We start from the raw sequence: 20,615 nt of genomic DNA on the forward strand, positions 1-20,615 counted from the left end.
TTGTAAATCAGGGTTATGACAGCCTTCAGAGCAACAATTCAGTTTGTAAATTAACCACTCACTTTCTTGATCAGAAGATCTTACTCTAACACCATTCTCGTATGCCTCTGTTGTATGCCTATGTCGATCTGATCATTAGACTATGTTCTGTACGCTACCCTTCCTAAACTTGCTAAATACCTTGTGACTGGGGGGAGTGGGCCAGATTCTCTTCCTATTTCCAGTTTCCAATTGCTTCAGTCTCCTCCAAATTTATAGTCTCATGTAGCACTTGACGTACAAGGAAGACCTCACTGTGAATGTCTATGAATTCACTGTCATGATGGTTGTGTTTAGCTTTTATTTGTCAGTCATATTCTATCCTGCTTCAGAAACTAGATGTGGGATAAAACTGGAGATGGTTCAGTTGGGGTTTTCAACTATTATTAGTTATTCGTCAATCAACGTAAATCCTTGAACTGTCAAGTAGACTTCAATATCTTAATGGTTTGAAATACTAAGAGAAATTGAACTAGTAAACCAGACATAAATCTCCGATTCAGGAGTAATTAAGGGAATCTGTAAAAAAAAAAAAAAAAAAAAAAAAAAAATTACTTATGGTAAAAAGAAAACAGAAAACAGGCCTGGCTCTGAAGTTGGTTGCAACGAGACAACAAGTACAACATGAGGCATTTGATTACCGAGCCGTAACGGCACTAAGTTATGGCGGGCATGATCCCAGAGGACTGGTTAATGAATAAAGGCTTCAGAGACGAGGTGAACTGAGTCCAATATTAAAGGAGAACAAGGTTTGGAAAGGCAGAGGGAGAAGAGCAGGCATTCTGAGGCGCTGAGGAAGGCAAATGCATGGAGAGAAAAACCACTGGGGTCAATGAGGTGGTCAGCCTGTCTCCAAGAGGGGTTTGGAATACTGGGGCAACCATGTAAATGTGATGGGTAGGGGTAGGGGTCCAAGTTCAGCGGGGCTTTAAAACTACACTGAGAGGCTTGTGCTTTGTGTAATAGAAAACCACGCACTGCGGAAGGATTTTGACCTAGGGAGCGATGTTATAAAATAGTGTTTTCAGATTCTATTTCTGGCAGTGAGACAGAGGATGAAGGAAGACTAGGAACAAGGCTGCTGAATCGGCTTAGCGGTAAGGAAAACAAGGCATTCTGACTATAGTGGAGACCATGGGAGCAGAGGCAAGAGATAATTCAAAAGAAATTCCAACCAGTCTCAGCGTCTGGCTAGATATGGGATAAGGATGGAGTCAGTCAAGGGTACATTTGAGGGTGGGTGAAGTCTGGGGTGAGGATTTCAATGACAGAAGGAGGGAAGCCAGAGGAGGAAGTGTCTTCGAACGTGTGGAATTTGAAATGACCCTGTAGGAGGCTGATTTGAGAAAGTAATGAAACTTTGTCTCGAAACTGAGTCTAAGTCATTTAATAGCACTAACAAGGAAAGGAGTACCTGACTCTCACGGCTGCAGAACTGATTGACTGTGGTCAGAATGTGAAAGTGGTCTGTGACGTGCTATCCAAATGTGAGCCTTCAGCCTTTTACTATGAGCGCATCTTCTCCCCAGGTGCACAGATGGTGCTGAAGAAGATGTAGAGCTTCTGCTCACAAACCTGAGTCCGGTATGTTTTGAGATCTATCACTTCCGGTGACAGAGAGACTGGGAGGGGGACAGGTAAGGGATGATGATGAGGGTCTGGCCTAGGGTAGTGACAGTGCAGGTAGAAGTCAGTAGACTTACACCGCTTTTCAGGAAGAAGAATTGATTGGATGTGGGGCATGAGTAAGAGGGCGAATCCTAGGATGACATCCAGGCTTCCGGTATGGTAATTGATGGACTGCGGTTTAAGTCACCAAGGAAGAAACGATGGGAGGAAGCGCAGACTTATCAGGGAGGAATACGATGAATTCAGTTGGTACACCGTGGTAGGCAGAGTCCTGCTCACACAAAGAAGTCTGCATCCTAATTCTCAGAACCTGTGAACATGTTTATGGAAAAGGGACTCTGCAGATGTGATTAAAGATTCTGAGATGAGATTATCACAGACTGTCTGGTTGGGCCCAGTGTCCTAAGTGAAAGAGAGAGACCAGGAGAGTGAGAGTCAGAGTGAAAGGATATGAGAAGGACACGCCATTGTTGGCTTTTAAGAAGGTGGAGAGGCTGGGACCCCTGGATGGCTCAGTTGTTAAGCATCTGCGCTTGACTCAGGTCATGATCCCAGGATCCTGAGATCGAGTACCACAGTGGGCGCCCTGCTCAGTGGGGAGCCTGCTTCTCCTTCTCCCTTTGCCTGCCACTCCCCCTACTTGTGCTTTCTCTCTTTCTGTGTCAAATAAAATCTTTTTAAAAAATCCAAAATAGATTTTTATGTAATTTCTACTTAATAACATTCTTGACATCTCCAAAGATCTCAAAAGATTTTCAAATCTATAAGCTTTTCTACCCTAACAATTGAGTAGTAATGATCAGTCCCATTTTCTGGTAAAAGAATTGGTAAAGACCTGTCCATGATACCCCACTGCCCAAATATTCAAGTGAAAAATATAGTTAGCCTTTTAGCTGCTTGAATGATGGCAACAACTGCCCAGCATTCTGTACTCATGGAGAATTGCTGAAAAGTAATTTTCTAGCTACATGAAACTCATGTCTTTAGATATCAAGGACCCCCACTCCTACATTGAGAATTATTCTCTTTATCAATGCATCAAAATTTTCTCTACCTTCTTAAATGTATATCAAACATAATTTAGCCTTTCAAAATGGAGGGTTCTAATTATTAAAATGAATTATCAACAATTATATACTAACTTCTTTGCAGTGCTGACTTCTTAGGTTATTTAAATTTATAATAATTTTTATGGGAAAAGGGCTCCAGATATATTTTTACCTTTTGCATTCCCAAATAATTATTCCTGAATAAATCTATGTGTATACACACATAGACACATGCATAGGCACGTGTGAGTGTGCGCACGTACACACACACACACACACACACACACACACACACACATTCCATTCTGGCAACCTGGCAACCCTGCCTACTTTCCTACTGCCCCTTCTTTTTTTTTTTTTAAGGTTTTATTTATTTATGTATTTGAGAGATAGCAAGCGAGTGAGCAAGCAGGGGGAGGAGCAGAGGGAGAGAGACAAGCACACTCTCCACTGAGCGCAGAGCCTGATGCCAGGGCCCAACACAGAGCCCATGAAGGGTGATCCCACAACCCTAAGATAATGACCGGAGCTGAAATCAAGAGACTGATGCCCAGTCACTCAACAGACTGAGCCACCGAGGTACCCCTTTACTGCCTCTTCTTAATTTCTACTTCCAGTTTGCCTTGGACATAAAGACTAGTAAGCAAGTTTGTTAAAAATGTGTGTAGAACAAAAGTTTAAAAGTTTGATTTAGGTACTTTTATATATATAACATTATAAGCATTGATATGAAGTTATTTAGAGGCCCTTTTATGGAGAGATGAGATTGTTGGAAAAAGAAGTCCCAATTAAGGGAAGGTTGAGAAAGAGCCATGTGCCAAGGATCTTGTGTTTTATGCCTCACTCTTTGACTTCTAGAAAATTCTCCCCATTTTATCTGGAAGTAAGCCCCATCTAGGTGGTTATAATGGGAAAAGCCATGGTGGCCAATATTTTCCCCTCTCCCCATAGGGTCATAAATGTTTGGCACAGGAGTGAGCACATGATTGAAGACTGGCCATCCATTTTCTTCTCTGGATGTTTGAAATCAGAAGGAAAGGAGGGGAAAAGGGAGAAAGATCAGTCTCTAAGCAGACAGATGTATCAAATGAAAATTCTGAGAACTGGTAAAGGTCATAATATCCATCCCATGAACACAAAGGCAGAGAAGACGGGAGGAGAGGATGGAACAGATGCACAGAGAAAAGAACAGTAGGAGAGGCTGGACAGCTTCTAGGAGCCTGGTTTTAGTGCCTTCCTGAGGCCCAGTTAAATCTCTGTCCTTGAGCTCCATGTATCCTAGGCAGAGACTTTCAAAATACTTAACAGTGGCACAAGAAAAAGAAAAACAAAAAACAAAAAAAAACAGGTCAGGGTCAGATGGCTGCTACACGGTCCTGGAAGTCTGCTGCCCTTTTACACATTACCCCTTCTGTGATGGCACACAGAATCCCAAGAAATCCCCAGAAGATAGGTTGGGCTGACTGAGGAATGAGGAGGCCTTTGTGGGTCTCAGAGCAACAGGAACAGAGCTTTTTTTTTTTTTTTTTTTTTTTTTTTTTAAAGGAAGGAAGAACCTCCCCCTGTTTAAAAAAAAAAAAAAATAGATTTTATTTATTTATTTGAGAGAGAGAGAGAGAGAACACACAAGCGGGGCATGGAGGGAGGAGGAGAGGTGCGGAGGGAGAGGGAGAAGTGGACTCCCTGCTGACCGGGAGACCTAATGCGGGGCTTGATCCCAGGACCTTAGGATCATGACCTGAACTGAAGGCAGATGCTTGATCGACTGAGCTACCCAGGTATCCCATGAACAGAACATCTTAAAATATAAATAACCAGCATCCTCATATAAGTGCAACCATCTATCAGCCCTGTCTGTGTCCTTATAAAAAAAAAAAAATGTTGCTTTTTTTTCACTTCAGTTAGTTTGAGTGGTTTCTGTTATTCACAGCTGGAAATCTACAAAATAATGATTTGTGCTGTGTCATGGCTTGCCATCTATTTTGCTAACTGAATTTAACGGTGATTTCATAAAGCCTTAAGGGCTGCAACAAACTTTGAAGTAATTTTGTCCAGCCTCCCCCTCAGATTTCCTTGTATTCAAATAATTTATCACAAGGAAGGAAAAAAAAAAAAAAGATCTGTGCCTTTTAATTTAATCAAAGTTCAAGGAATAAATCCACTAATTAATTTTGTTCAAATTAGAATGTAATATATAGTCATTATAGAAAACTGTTTTAAGTCTAGATTTTAAAAAACTCTTCTCCTATCATTAATTTTTTAAAAAATCACTACTAACCCTTTCTTTTGTATGTATCCTTATTTTATGCATTTATAGACTTCCTAGTTTTTTCAAGAATAGTTTTACATGGCAACCGTCTCTTACTTAATATATTATGCTCTTTCTTTCCACAAAACCGAGATTTTAAAAATCTCTTGTCCCGTATTTCATTTCTTGGTGTTTAGGCACTGGGGGAAGGGAGGAGGACTGATCTTCCGAGTTCTTCGAGGTACAAGGTTTATGTAGCTCTTTGCTCCTTGCTCACAGTGCAGATCTCAGGAGAACAGGGTTGACCTTATTTCCAGGCAGAATTATTCATGTCACTACTTTTACTTTGGAAGCTGCTTAGCGAGTCATGTCTGACTGTATGAGCAGGGATGAATTTACACATTCGGCAGCAGGTGCACTGAAGTCAACGAAGTCCATTATTTAATCTCCAGTATTAGCTCCCGCATTGCAAAACAGGAGGAAGACAAATGAGTTATGAAACCTCATATATCACTTAGCTTCCCTACTTTTATCCATTTGGAAGTAAAGTCTTTTCAAGTAAGAAAAGCTGTTTGCATTTAATCACTTAGACTTAAATCTAGAGTATTTTTAAGTTGATGCAAATTGTTGGTGTTAAAGAAGATCCACCCAACCGAGTAAAGTGGCCAGCCACCGCATGGGGACACATGGCCCACATTGCAGCAGAAATGGAGAGACCTGAGAATTCACATGGCCACAGAGGAATAGCCCGAGATGCTGGAAATAAAGAGCAGCAGTTCAGCTGTGTGAGGCTGGGCAGATCTGTGCTCCAAGAAGCCCAATAAAAAGAAAGAAGAAAAACAGTTGCCATTTCAGTCTGCATGGATAATGGAGCAATGTTCAGAAACATGGTAGCAGTTCGCCCAAACTCTACATTCATTGTCCTCTGTCTGGATCAGGTGCTCAGTTCTGCAAACTACTTTGGAAGAGAGAGATTGGCAAATTAGAGCATGTCAAATGCTAAAATAAGCCAGAGGGGGAAAAGGGCATATAAGAAGGTTTTAAGGTAACGGGTACAGTTCTTTTGGCAAGAAGAAGACTGAAAGAGAGGACGTCACTCTCTTTATAAATTTGAAAGTACTTAAATGTGTGTCAAAAGGAAAATATTTAAATATGTTATGGCATGTCTGCATGATGGGACACTACACAGCCATTAAGGATCTCATGTTTAGAAGACAAAGGAAGTGACAAAGTGAAGAGTATAAAATAAGTTTGCTTAAAAATAAAATGTTTCTTCTTTGATGTTTAAAAATTTTCTACAATAAAAATATCACATCTGTATTCATATGAAAACCAGTAAAAATATAGACTAGAGAGAAAGAGGAAACAAAAATCAAGCATGGTGAGATGGAGGGGGAGTTGTGAGTGTGCGTGCACGTGTGTGTGTGTGTGTAGAGGAGAAAGATTAGTGGTTCTCTCTCTTCATTTTTATTTTTAATTTAAAAACAATACATGAACATTTACTGTAAAGAATTAGAGAATAATTTCAATCCATCAACAAATGTTTATTGAACATCTATTAAGTACTTTTATTCTTCATGGTTCTAAAGGACAGAATGAGTAGCAGGGGGTAGAAGGGACTTGGGAATAGAAGGTGACTCAGTATAAGAAAAGTATCAGGGGCTGCCTGGGTGGCTCAGTGGGTTAAAGCCTCTGCCTTCCGCTCAGGTCATGATCCCAGGGTCCTGGGATGGAGCCCTGCATTAGGTTCTCTGCTCAGCAGGGAGCCTGCTTCCCCCTCCACCCCTGCCTGCCTCTCTGCCTACTTGTGATCTGTCAAATAAATAAATAAAATCTTTAAAAAAAAAAAAAAAGAAGAAGAAGAAAGAGGGGTGCCTGGGTGGCTCAGTGGGTTGAAGCCTCTGCCTTCGGCTCAGGTCATGATCTCAGCATCCTGGGATCAAACCCCGCAACGGGCTCTCTGCTCAGCAGGGAGCCTGCTTCCTCCTCTCTCTCTGCCTGCCTATCTGCCTACTTGGGATCCTGTCTTTCAAATAAATAAATAAAATCTTTAAAAAAAAAAAAAAAAGAAAGAAAGAAGTATCAGAACTGCCAACAGAATGGGCTGCTTCATATGGTGAAGAACTTCCACGCCCCTGGAAGTATTCAATCATGTACTTTACTATGTGAATTCTTATACTGAATGATAAGATATAGGACTCCCAAGATCCCTTCTCATTCTGGGGATATATTGCTTTCTATATTAACATTAAGGATTAGGAGATCCGTCCTCACCACTCATCCACCATATAGTACTGGGCAACTCTATTCCCTTCTGATAGTCTTTTCCAAAAAAGAAATAATACTGACTTAGACCATTGTAAACTTGATGGATAAGACTTAGAGAATGTTTCTGTACTACTCAGATCATGTTTAGTAGATAAATGAAGTCTTTTGTTGTAAATGCCCTAATGCAATAGGGCCATAGCATCGTCTATAATATTAGAATCTTTAATGAATATCTTAAACTCCAGCGAGGATTGCAAATACCTACTTTAAAAACCTCTGGTTCTACATCGGGTTCATTGTTCATCTATTATTTCCACACTTTCACAATACAATTATGTCATAGTATGACGGCTCCTACCACAGTGATTCAGAAAACATCATTTTGGAGATTGGAGCATGTCTAAAAAGGAAAAGGAGAAAAGATAATTGTAAAAGCCCATTAATACTACAATGAGCTACCGCTCTGTACCCACTAGGATGACTGTAACCAAAAAGACACCATAAGAAATGTTGGTGGGGAGGGCCGCCTTGGTGCCTCAGTCATTAAGCGTCTGCCTTCAGCCCAGGTCGTCATCCCAAGGTCCTGAGATCAAGCAGGGAAGCCTGCTTCTCCCTCTCCCACTCCCTCTGCTTGTGCTCCCTCTCTTGCTGTGTCTCTCTCTGTAATCAATAAATAAAATCTTAAAAAAAAAATGTTGGTGAGGAGATGGGGAAATAGAAGTTTCATACAGCACTGGAGGGAAAGCAAAATAGTGTGACCCCTCTGAAAAATAGTTTGACCGTTCCTCAAATGTTCAATGGGGAGTCATCACAAGACCCAACAATCCTCCTCCCAGGTGTTAATCCAAGAGAAATGAAAACTACATCCACGTAACAACTCCTATTCGAGCATCCATAGCTACATGACTCGTAAAGCTAAAAAGCAGAAATCATTTAAATACCCATCAACTGATAAATAAACAAAAATGTAGTAGTCATTGAAAGGGATATCATTCAGCAACAAAGAGGATTGCAGTATTGACAGGTACCATAATATTAGAGGAACCTTGGAGAGACAAGACTAAGTGAAAGCAGCCAATCCCAAAAGACCACACATTGCATGATTCCATTTATATGACATGTTCAGAATAGGCATAGAAATGCAAAGTAGAGTAATGGTTGCCTAGGACTGGGAGGCTGTGGAAGGGGACACAACAGTGAATGATAGGGGGCACAGGGTTTCTTTTTGGGGTTATGAAATTTTCTTAAATTAATTGTGCTAATGACAACGACTCTGAATATATTAAAACATTGCATCATACACCATAAATGGGTATGTATGTATATTTACATTGATATTTATATATTTTTTCCAAAACTTCCATAATGCCATTTTGGAAAAAATATATATATATATTTTTTCAAGTTCCTTTCAGCTTCCTAAATTTTTCTGGCTGATATGAGGCCTGCTGTAGTATTTCCTGGATATAGTTTCATAACCAAGACACTGCTACAGAAGTAGGGTGTGTGGTCTTCCAATACGATGTTCTGTGGAGAGTCAAGACTTTAAAACAAAGGCCAGGGGGTAAAACAAGCCAGCAAATCAAATTTGGACCTTGTGGAAAACACTGTAAATGTAAAATATTGTCTCTAGGACTTTGGGACCTAGCCGGACCCAATTAAAACCACTGTGGAGCAAAGAGCTTCATCGCGCGGATCAGTCTAATCCAATAACAAAGCAGATGTTCCAATGTTTCAAAGTGCACACGTGAGAAGCCAGTCCCTGATTTGAGTCAAAGCCTTCTAAAGATCAGAAAAGGATGCAAGAGTGATGTTTCAGTTGCCAAAAAGGAAAGAGGGAAAGAAGCAAAACACCTCAAAAGAAGATATTCACCCAAGAATGGGGGATAGTAGCTGAAATACATCTTTTCTTTTTTCTTCTTTTTTTCTTGCTTACCTCCTTTTGAGTCCCTCCATGGCACTGACACAGTGTCCTGCCACAAGGAATTACAGGGACCTAAGGCCGCACACACACTGTCCAGCTCCTGCTCACCCTCACCGCACTTCCTTCCACACCAGGCTCCCCACAATCTGGTTCCTGCCATTCTCAAATCTCTGGCTCTTGCCCACCTTAGGCCTCTGACCATGCTGGTCCTCTGCCTGCAAGCTCTCCCATGTTCTTTCCATGGCTCCCTTTCTTATTCATTTTCAAGTCTCTGCTCAAACGTTACCTCCTCAGAGAGGCTCTCCCTCGCGACCCCGTATAAAGCAAATCAGTTCCCACGAGAGACAGTCATCGCATCCAATGTGTTTGCTTCATAGTATTTATCACAAAGCTTTTCACCAACATTCCACGAATATTCATTCAGTCCCTAGTTTTAGGTGCTGGGGATACAGCAGTGTACAAAACAAGGAGTAGTTCAGTTTGTACTTGTTTCTTAAATATTCTTTGTCTTCTCTATAGTAACCTATCCTATAACCTTCTCTATCACATAATCTCTTTGTAAGCAGGGACTGGCTAAAGGGAGGCAGCATGATGAAGAGTTCAAGAGCAGTAGCTCCAGAAGGAGGATTGAACCCTGGACCTACCACCTAACCAAGTCATTTATTTATTTACTTTTTTAAGATTTTATTTATGTATTTGACAGAGATTACAAGTAGACAACAGAGGCAGGCAGGGGGAGAGGGGGAAGCAGGCTCCCTGCAGAGCAGAGAGCCCGATGTGGGGCTCAATTGCAGGACCCTGGGATCATGACCTGAGCTGAAAGCAGAGGCTTTAACCCACTGAGCCACCCAGGCGCCCCTAACCAAATCATTTCTTCACTCTGACCCTGTTTCCCTACCGGGCATGATTAATACAAGGACTCACCAAATAGTATGGTGTAGTCACTTAGAAAAATACTTAACACATAGTAAACCCTATAAAAAATGTTTATTAGAGAAATGTTTTTTGACTATTGGGCCAACCCAGTATCTGACAAATAGCTAGTTTTAGCCAAATGGATTAATAATTGAGGTGCCTGTTGTTAAACATATTTTAACTGGGCCAAAACTTAAAGAGAACACAGATTAGCAAGACTAAGATGCTCTTCATCTTGGAGTTCCTTGTTGAAAAAAATTCTTTGGTCTTAGAGGTAGAATGTGACACCCTTGGTCAAGTCCAAGCCAGAGGCAGGATTCTCTTTGGAATCTGCTAGAAATATTGTGGCTGTTTCCTACCATAGGAGGTTCTGGGACTTTCCAACAAGGAAGGGCTGTCAGAATGCCACTGAGTCGGTAGTATGCCATCTGCTGCCACATGAAAGAGACAATCTGTCTCCTCGGGGGGTCTGGTGGGGAAATCATAAAGGTACCTCTGTACTTGTCATCTGCTTCTCCTATCCTCTTCTCATTTTGCATACCTACAATTTCTAATCTGATATTTTTTTTACGCTGTAACACCAAAATAGATTTGTGAAGAGGTTAACTACTAACTATTCCTAATAATGCCTTCTGGTAAAAATTAGCCAACACATTGATAAAGGCATGCATCAGCACTTGAATATTCTGTACATACAAACTTCCAGGAAAGACAGAATCAAATGGAGGAAGGATGACTATAGTCATCAAAGCCATTGGAGCTGCTAGTAAGTCTTTACCAAGATCCTATCAAATTCTGGCATTTTTGAAAATGTTAATGGGGAAGACCAGAAATAGAGAAAATCAAAATATTTTGTCTTAGATTTGCCTTCAAGAAGTTTGCAGTCTACTTAGATGAAAATCTCCATACATCAAAATGGGAAAAACCTTATAAAGGGGTACCAAGATATGGGAGGCAGAATAATGGGCAATGACCCCAAAAACATCCACATCCTATTTCCAGGAACTGTGACTATATGTCAGGCTACATGGCAAAGGGGAATTAAAGTCGCAAATGTAATTAAATTGCTAATCGGCCATCCCTGAAATAGGGAGATTATTCTTAAGGTGGGTTGGCTGTAAACACAAGCGTACTCAAAAGAGAAGAGGGAGGCAGAGAGTGTTGGAGAAAGAGCTGCGATGACAGCAGCAGGCTCACAAGAGATGTTATGTTGCCGTCTTTGAAATGAAGGAATGAAGCCACGAGCCAAAGAATACAGGCAGCCTCTAGAAGCTGGAAAAAGTAAAGAAGCAGATTCTCCCCTAGAGCTTCCAGAAGGAACAAATTCCACAGACATCTTGATTTTAGCTCCAATGAGACCTCTGTTGGAGTTCTAGCCTACAGAACTGCAACATAATAAAAGTGTGTTGTTTTCAACCACTAAGTTTATGATAATTTGTTACAGCAGCTAGAAAACTAATACAATATGTAATAAATAAATAAATACTCTAAGTATTATCAGAAAATAAATTAGGAAGAGGGGGAGACAACAACGCTGACTGAAGTTATCAGGAAGAGTGATTGTGAGTGTGTGGGATTTCAGATTGCTCTTTACATAGATTATAGGATGAACATAAAAACAAAAGCTGAGAATGGATATATGTTAAAACTACAAAATCATAAAGTGAGTGTGAATTTGTTTACTAAATCCCAATTTACAAGAACCTGGAAGTACCTTCCAGAAGATTGAAAAAAGTAGTGTTAGGATAGATGGAGGGATGGACAAACAGATGGACAGACAGATAAGGATAGGATGATGGGCTGGCTGGGAGGACAGAGAGACAGAGAAAGAGAGAAAAGGAAACCACTGCTTTATGCAGAGTGAGACCCTTTTATTCTTAGAGGCTGAAAATAGAAAAAGCTTTAAATTTACTGGATAAATGCAGGGATGCCAGATCCAAAACGAGGTCAGGGAAAACAAGATGTGTGTGGTGCAAATTGAAATTCTGTTGTATAGAAAACTTGCTTTGCCCCAGCCTGGCTTACAAAATTCTCTCCAAAGACAATCCCAGCTTCCAGCGACTTAGAACGGAGACAATATGGCAATTTCTGTTTCCGATCCCTGGTGCAGGGCTTCCTTGGAGAGTTAGGAAGCTGAATTACCTGTTCCTCCCTCTCCACACTATAATATGCATGTGTTTCAGCAAACAGGGGAGCGCCTGGGCGGCTCACATGGTTAAGTATCTGCCTTTGGCTCAGGTCATAATCCAAGAGTCCTAGAGTCCAGAGCCCTGCCGCTGGGCTCCTTACTCAGTGGGCAGCCTGCTTCTCCCTCTCCCTCTGCTGCTCCCTGCTGCCTGTGTGCACTCTCTCTGTCAAATAAATAAATAAATAAAATCTTAAAAATAAAAATTAAAAATAAACACAGCAAGCTGGAAAGGTCCTTATGTGCTCTTTGAGGGAGGAAAGTGAAACCTGCCATCTTGAGCCTCTGAGAGCCTCTGTGCTCATTGGGCGTGGTGGCATCAGTCACACCACTGTTCTCTTGCCTCATAGATCCCTGAGTACTCCCCTCCCACAGGAATTCTCCTCCCCCTCTAAGCTCTATCCTCTGCTTCCTACTGGAGTGCCTTCTTGCTGACAGTAGGCCAGCCCCCCTCCACAGGGAGCTAATACAATGGCGGATGTAGGGACACTTCCACCAGGCCTTGCAGCTGCTTGTGTCCTCCAGACCAGAGGTCCCCATTTGCATGGATGGGGTGCATGGGATCAGTCTGAACCTGGTGCAGCCCCTGAGGCCTGACCCTGGGTCGCTGAGGGGAGGGCTCAAGGGAAGTGTCACTGCAACTGCAGTTAGGGGATGAGATGCAGAGCATCCCTCACTCTTTCCGTGTCCTGGGTTGACATGGTGTGGCGGTAATCTGCTAAGAACCTGTGCATTCACTTGGGTCTTTAGACCGGTAAGATCTGGTAACTGGGCATGGTGGATACTTTCTGATCTGGACTCTGACAGACTCAAAAAAAAGAGAACTGAAGCTCCTAACCTCATCCGTTTGCTTTCCCGTGTAAATTGTCAGAGGGACTATGAAATCAGTTGTAACTCATTTCAAAGCCAGGCATGTAGCTGTCATGCTTCATTTTAGAGAGTGATGGACTTAGAAATGTTTTAGGTTCCTGCCAACTGTTCAAAAGCAGATAAGAAATATAACCAACATGCACGGGGGCTGAAGGAACACCATGTGACTACCACTTTCCTATCATAGAAGGCAGGTGGGCCTTTTTTCCCCTGCTTAAAGACATCACTGGCCACTTATAAGGTTGGGGAAGTGGAAGACCTCCCTGACCAACATTGCTAGCTGTTGCTCTTTCAGGAGATAGACCTTATCAGCCCCAAAGGAAAATCTTGGAGCCCATTCAGGAGGCATTTTAAATGGACTGTTTTACCAACTGAAGGCCAAAAGGGCCATAGAAAACAAATGACCAGAAAACGAATTTTCTGCTGTTGGAATAAAAAAGTTCCCTAGAAATTAACATCTCTGCCCTGTGGATCCCCTGATAGGGATTTCCAGTAATATTCAAAGAACTTCGCTCTTTCATCCCCACCACACCTCTTGTTCTTTTCAGTGTTTATTTCTATTATTATCCACCAATATATGAAGCAATTTTGTGCAGAAGGCCCTTCTTAAAGCTTGGCTCAGTTCTATTAACCTTTATGTCGTAATTTATAGTTAAGATCTAAATGGCACTGGTGCATGTAAATAGTGTCTGTGGGCTCTGCCATCCAGAGGAAAGCGCTGTGCTTAAGTGGCTCCAACACATTTGCTCAGAACATTATGAAAGGAACTGCTGAGATCTCTGTAGGAAATTATTTAGTGAAATTCTCCGGAAGAGGAACATTGCTTTGTAACAGACTTTTTTGTTGTGTTGAGTCTAGTAATTCTCAGGGAAGTGTGTGGTATCTGAGGCTCTTGTCTTTCTTTGACATCAATTTCTGACATGCTCACTTAAAAAGAAAAAATTTTTGAATCCAAGAAATTTTAGGGACGTTCAAATTGCCTTGTGATTTGTCTTCAAGGATGAATGGGTGTGAGAAATTTCTCATATCTCAGGAGGAAATGCAAAAAAAGTAATGACATCCTTTGGTCAGGTAGATACTACGGAACAAATGTCTTTCCTTTCACCTTCTCTTAGCCAAAAGCAGTCTATCTCTGACCCTTTGCTGAATCTGCCCACCCAGACTCAAAGGAGGCCCTACAGTATCCAAATGGCCCAGTCAATCCACTGTTCAAAGCTCCACAGAAACTTGACTGGTTTCATATCTACCTCTACCCATCCATCCATCGAACCACTCATTAATATTCTACTGATCGTCTGTATTTGTGAGGCCCTCTGAAAAATTCTGGGATAAAACTATGGGCACTATGAATATGGCTCTTTCCCTAATGGAGCTATAAGTCTTAGCTGGAAAAAGATACATTCAAAAGGTAATTCCATAAATAATTATTTAATTGCAACTGGATAGGTGCTCTAGAAGAAAAGTATAGTCCAATGAGAAAATTTAACAGGGGTTTCGGCCTACTCTGGGCATGGAGCTGGGGGAAGCACAAAAAACAAACATATAAGAGCTTCTCTGAGGAAGTAACATTTGTGCTTTATTCTTGAAGGAAGAATGGGAATTCATTAGGCAAATAATGTGTGTGCAAAGGAGGGCTGGCAGGAGAACAGAAGGAGGGCAGGGAAGTGGGAGCTGGAGAATCAATCTAGGCAGCCACAGAAGCAAAGAGGAGGGCCTTGGTGTATGAAGGACCTGGGCACAGTGAGTGACAAGGGACAGCAGATCAATGTGGCTGGAGCATGGCCAACAGGGGGCAGGGAGCAGAAGATCAGGCCAGATTTTATACCTGGAAGGGTTTAGGAAGAAGTAGTTGGGTCATCTTAGCTTGCTCCCAGAGCATTCAAAATTCTGAACCTGTGACCTTCTTGGGGTTTTCAAGCTGGTTGTGCCCTGGAACTATCAGACCTACATGGCCGAGGCCAAGCTCAATGACACAGGGCCCAAGCTACAAGCGATCAACAGTCAATCAAGACCATAAACCCCAAATGCAATGTGTGGACCTGGTCTGACTCTTATTTTGACTAAGTCAACTATAATTAAACACTTGAAGGACACTGAAGAAATATAATGTGGATTAAATATTAATTGATATAAAGAGATTACTATTCATTTGTAAATATAAAAAAGGTGTTGTGTTTGAGAAAGAAACTGTTCTTATTTTCTCATAGTATTAAGAGAGAAATGTCATATCTATGATAAAAATTAAATTCAGCCAAATTTTCAGGAGGTATATATATAAACAAGCAACCTGCAAGATTCTTGTATCATCTCAGTGAGAGTACATTCCAGGATTAGAGAACAACAGGAGCAAAGATACAAAAAGTAAAGCATTAAGTGTGCTTCAGAAACAGCAAGTGATTCAATTCAGTTGGAATTACTGGGTCTGTTCAAAGGAATGCTGAGAAACAAAACCAGAAAAGAGAGCTGGCACCCATTACGAAGGGCCTTGAATGCCAGAAAAAAGAGTGATGGCACTCAAGAACCACTGAAAATGTGTGAGCAAGGGAGAAACATGAATGCAGGAAAAAGAGTAATTATGTCACCGTGCGTATGACAGAGGATCCTGGAGACTTATTATAATAAATAGATACCGTGTTCACTGCCAGTGTCAGACATTATGAGCAAAAGAGTCCCCGCCCACCTGGAGGCTACAGTCTAATGGAGGAATGAACTGTTAAACAACCACACAAGCAAAAATTGTGAAGGAAAAGTACGGGGTGTTGGGAGAGCTCATGAGGAACCTAATGGAGATGAAGGGATTCAGAACTCTTACCTGAAGAGGTAACATGTGCTGGAATGTAAAGATGCCAGGAGTACGCCAAGCAGGGACCGGAAAGAAGAGCTGGCCAGGCAGAGGGGCAGGCCAAGCACGGGCTCTGTGGCAGGAGGGAAAATGGCCCTTGTAACCTTCGAAAAAGGCCAGTGGAGCATAACCGGAGGTGGGGGGATGTGGCTTGAGATAGGGGGGCATGAGGCAGGGTTAAGTCATCCACTATCCTGGTCACAGCTGATGGGGCCAGGAGCGTACACCTGACCAAAGGGCAGACTCCCTAAAGCTCTCCAGTCCCCTATGAGGTGACCTGGAGTGACACCAGCTCTTGACTGCCGGAATCAATGAAAGCCTCTCTCTTGGGAAGTTTAAATATGGGAGAGAGGGAGAGAAAGAACCAGAAAGAGAAAAAAGTCAACTGACTGATAAATAGAATGCAGTCAAGTGGAGGCACAGGAACAGAGATGTGGACCCAGTAGCCCAGATGAAGTATCTTGGCCTTTATCTTAAGAACAAATACTGGTGAGTAGTGATAAAAGCCTGACTTAGGACCATGGAAGTAGAAACAAAGAAGAGGGGTCGTGGTTTGAAAAATAAAAATGTCCATGAATTCTTTGACTTTTCTCCCTTAATTTCCTCATGCTGTGTGTGGGCTGTACTTAAAAATTTGCTTCTAACAGATAGAATATTGCAGACCCGATGATGTATGATTTTCGAGATTGGGTTATAAAAAGGCTGCGGCTTCCATCTTGAGTCTTCCCTCCCTCATCCTTCTCCCTTTCTCACTCCCTCCTCTCTCTACATGTAAGGAGAAGCCAGCCATCTGTGGTAATCAGAGCTATGGAGTGATCCACCTGGAAAGAGCTCAAGTCTCTGGCCAATAGCCAACAAGGACCAGAGACCTGCTAACAACACATGGACGATCTCTGAAGCAGATTCTCCAGCCCTCATCAAGCTTTGAGATGACTATAGCCCCAGCAAGAGCTTGCCTAAAACCTCATGAGACCAACTAAGCTAAGCCACTGTCAGATTCTTAACCCCAGGAACTGTGTGAACCAATAAATATGTCTTGTTTAAACGTCTATACCCCAACCTGCTTCATGAAGCAGCATCAGATAATGAATATAGAGGGGATTGGATGACACTGGCATGACCCAGTAGAATTGCTAGGACTTTGCAATGATCACTGTTGGTCACAAGGAGAAAAAAAGGAAGTCAAAAGGATTCTGAACTTTGAGTTCGGTTCACTGTTCCTGTGTTAGAGAAGGGGAAAGAACATAGGAGGAAGAACTTTGGAGGAAAAGAGAATAATTTCCATTTGAACTCAGTGAAAATGAGATACTAGTGAGAGTTGCAGGTGCAGATGAGATTTGGAAATCTGGGAAGATAGTAAAGTGGTCAGGGGATAGAGGACAACCATGGCAGGGAGGGCATTTCCATGGAAGGCAAGGAGACAAAAAGAGATGAAAGACAAACCATAAGGAACATATGTATTTATGAAACTGAAGGAGGAAAAGAAGTAATGCTCAGGAAAAAAGGGTGAAGAGCCCAAAGAGAGTCTTGATAAAGAAAAGATGTTCAATAGTGCCAAAAATTGTAACAGGGGGATCCCTAACTCTGGAAAGCTCTACCTCACACTGCCATTCATACAGTGGATGATTTAGAAATCTCCTACTTGGTGTAAGCCCACACTGTCTACATGGATGAAATCAAATTTCAAAGTCTACAGCAGAGAAAACGAGACCTTGAATTGTGGTGACCCTAGAAAAGCATTTGCCACCATGTAAAGCTCTTCCCAGGCCATCTGTGTGTCATCCTATAGTATCTCTCTCTAAACAACCTGCTCTTCTTACAAATGGGGATTTTTCAAGTTGCAAAATATGGAGACTACTCATTCACCTCAGGTAAGAGTTCCCATTGTAGGGATACTTGGGAGGGCTGAGGAAACAAAGTGAGTGGTTTCCAGAGCTACATGGCAGGCCACATGAAGAACTAGAATGTTGTTGGGAATAAAACAAGTTTCTCCAGCATCCTGCCGCTCCAGAAGCATCTCCAGCATCCTATTCTTTTCTCTACAGGCTTGTTCTACTGATGGTTTTCTATATCTTCTTTCATCGCCTCCATTACTGAAGTCATCTCTTGCCTCATAGTTTTGGCTTACTGCCTTCTCTTTCCACATCCCTTGTTTTCGGCATTGGCACTGGACTACCTTGTTTGTAAAGGAGTCTGATTTTCTCTCTTTCTGGATCTTTCTGACATCCCTGTGATTGGTTCAGACAATAACAATCCAGGGCCACTCTTGGCTACCTCAAGGGGGCCAGGAGAGCCTAAAGCAGGCTATCCTTTCAGTCAGATGTTGACTCCTATTGCGGCCATGGTGGTGGAAGAGATGGCACTAAGTCTAGAGAATTCTATCTGGCCTCTTTTTTCCCAAAAGGAGGTGGTGAGCCTATGAATCTTAGTGATCTTTGAAGTACAAATCCCCCAGTGAATAAATGATAGAAATGATTCAGAGTTTCCTCTTCTAAGTATGGATTTATTCCAAATAGGCTTTTATCTTTAATTTTAGTTTAATTTAGCAGCAACTACCCATGGTACTAAACCTCAAAGTAGCACATGCTGGCTGCTTATAGATTAAAAACCCAAGGTAGACATAAAAATACAAGCAAGGAAGCCTCTGATAGACTGACATTATTTCCGAGAACTCTACCTAACCTTAGCCAGTTAGTTCCTGCTTTTCAATCCTTTTTTTTTTTTTTTTTTTTTTTTCAAGAGAGAAAGTTTGTGCAAGTCCAGGGGTTGAGGAGGTGTGGACGGAAAGGGAGAAAGAGAATCTTAAGCAGTTGCATGCCCAGCAAGGAGCTGATGCAGGACTCAATCTCCCGACCCTGTGATAGACATTTTCCTAACCTGATAAATTTATAAAGACAGTTAATAGATAAATCCCACCTTCAAGAAGCTGATCTCTAAGGGAGGTGAGAGCAGCTGCATCTTCCTTCCCATCTCTTTTCAGTCTAGTTCAACCTTCTCTCCCCTTCTGAAAACATGTGTATTGAGAAAGAAGAGTTGGTATTCAGTTCTCCATGTGTATTTACTATACTTGATAAGAATTCATAGAAAATCTACCTGAGGGGCACCTGGCTGGCTCAGTCATTAAATGTCCAACTCTTGGTTTTGGCTCAAGTCATGATCTCAGGATCCAGGGTGCAAGCCCTACACTGGGCTCCACATCAGCAGGGCATCTGCTTGAGGATTATCTCTCTCAAATAAATAAACAAATCTTAAAAGAGAGAGAGAGAGAAGAAAATAAAGGAAAGGAAAGGAAAGGAAAGGAAAGGAAAGGGGGAAAGAAGGGAAAGAAACTCTAACTGACTCTAGTTCTACCAACAGATTAAAAAGTAAATGCAGCTGGGGGCGCCTGGGTGGCTCAGTGTGTTAAGCCTCTACCTTCAGCCCAGGTCATGATCTCAAGGTCCTGGGATTGAGCCCCACATCTCTGCTTATCGGGGAGGCTGCTTCTGCCTGCCTCTCTGCCTACTTGTGCTGTCAAGTAAATAAATAAACTCTTAAAAAGAAAAAAGTAAATATGGCTGGAAGAAAGGGGACTGGGGGGCAGTGTGTTTTAAAATTTGTATGCCTTTATATTGTTTAAATTTTTACAAGCTTTTATTTAGAAATTACTTTTTATAATGAAAAAGAAGTCAAATAACTTGGGTTTTTTTTTTTTAAGTTTTTTGTCTATAAAGAAGGAAAAGAAATGAGAAGGGATGGGCAACTATGAACAAATGGAGTTGGTAAAAATTTCCATGACCCTACTGGCAAGATTATTTTGGTTTCATTAAAAAAAAAAAGCAACAACAACCAAAAAAAGCCATCTCAAAGGAAGCATTGTGAAGAGAAGGAAGGACATACTACGCTGTGAGTGACTGAAAAAATTTCTTTTGTCCTTTAGATTTGCTTGATACACATAGATTGCTTTCTTACCCTTGAAATTCACATGACCACATTCCTTCTGCACTATAGAAGAGCAACAGGCATGATCAAATAAGCAAGCATTAGATTTTAGAGGCAGGCAATGGAAAATCTGGTGGTAAGGGGCCAGCAGGGCATGGTTTCTTATATGTGTGTGCTTCCTGTAAAATGTGGAATGCGTACGTGTGAAATCACCAGTCACTACATTTGCAATAACTTAATAACATGACGGTTCCTCCACCCGTCCTCTTTCCCCACATGGAGTTCCAGTTTCACACGGGGCTACTTACAGTGAAGCTTTACAAAGAAAGAAGGAAGTACACCCACCCGTGAGGAGCGGTGTGTTTCAAACGCCCCATTCTGGACTTGATGAAAGTTTCTTTTATCACATTTATCAATAATACTACATAGTTCAGAGTGGATGGTCCAAATATTGTATTTAATTGTCTCCCCATGCCCTGGACCTTTCAAACTATGAGTAATTATTTAAAAGGTTTTCCCTCACCAAGGCAGAGCTAACAGACAAAACAATCCTAGCCAGGGTCATCTTCCTTCTGCCACAAGACCGCACCTGTTCCCTCATCTGAACTAAAAGGGGAAGGAAAAAATGGGATATTAAAACACCCAGGTCCTTTTTTCTGATGCCAGGAAAGGGATGAGAGTTCCTGTTTCTTCACCGTTGTTCATGCTAAAGAGTCTCCAAGTAT

General features: G+C 41.7%; 1 long non-coding RNA gene across 2 annotated transcripts in view; it reads left to right on the forward strand.

The window, feature by feature from the left end:
- Positions 1-1,075: 1,075 nt before the first annotated feature.
- LOC131998784 (uncharacterized) overlaps positions 1,076-20,615 on the forward strand; it is a 32,894-nt gene continuing 13,354 nt past the window's right edge. The window contains exons 1-3 of one of the 2 annotated variants that reach the window (XR_009398860.1): positions 1,076-1,136; positions 1,569-1,623; positions 19,667-19,854. This is a non-coding gene — a long non-coding RNA (uncharacterized LOC131998784). The remainder of the gene's footprint in view (positions 1,137-1,568; positions 1,624-19,666; positions 19,855-20,615) is intronic. The other variant, XR_009398861.1, reaches the window with a different exon arrangement.

The sequence above is a fragment of the Mustela nigripes genome, chromosome 13, assembly GCF_022355385.1.
Source record: "Mustela nigripes isolate SB6536 chromosome 13, MUSNIG.SB6536, whole genome shotgun sequence".
NCBI lineage: Eukaryota > Metazoa > Chordata > Mammalia > Carnivora > Mustelidae > Mustela > Mustela nigripes.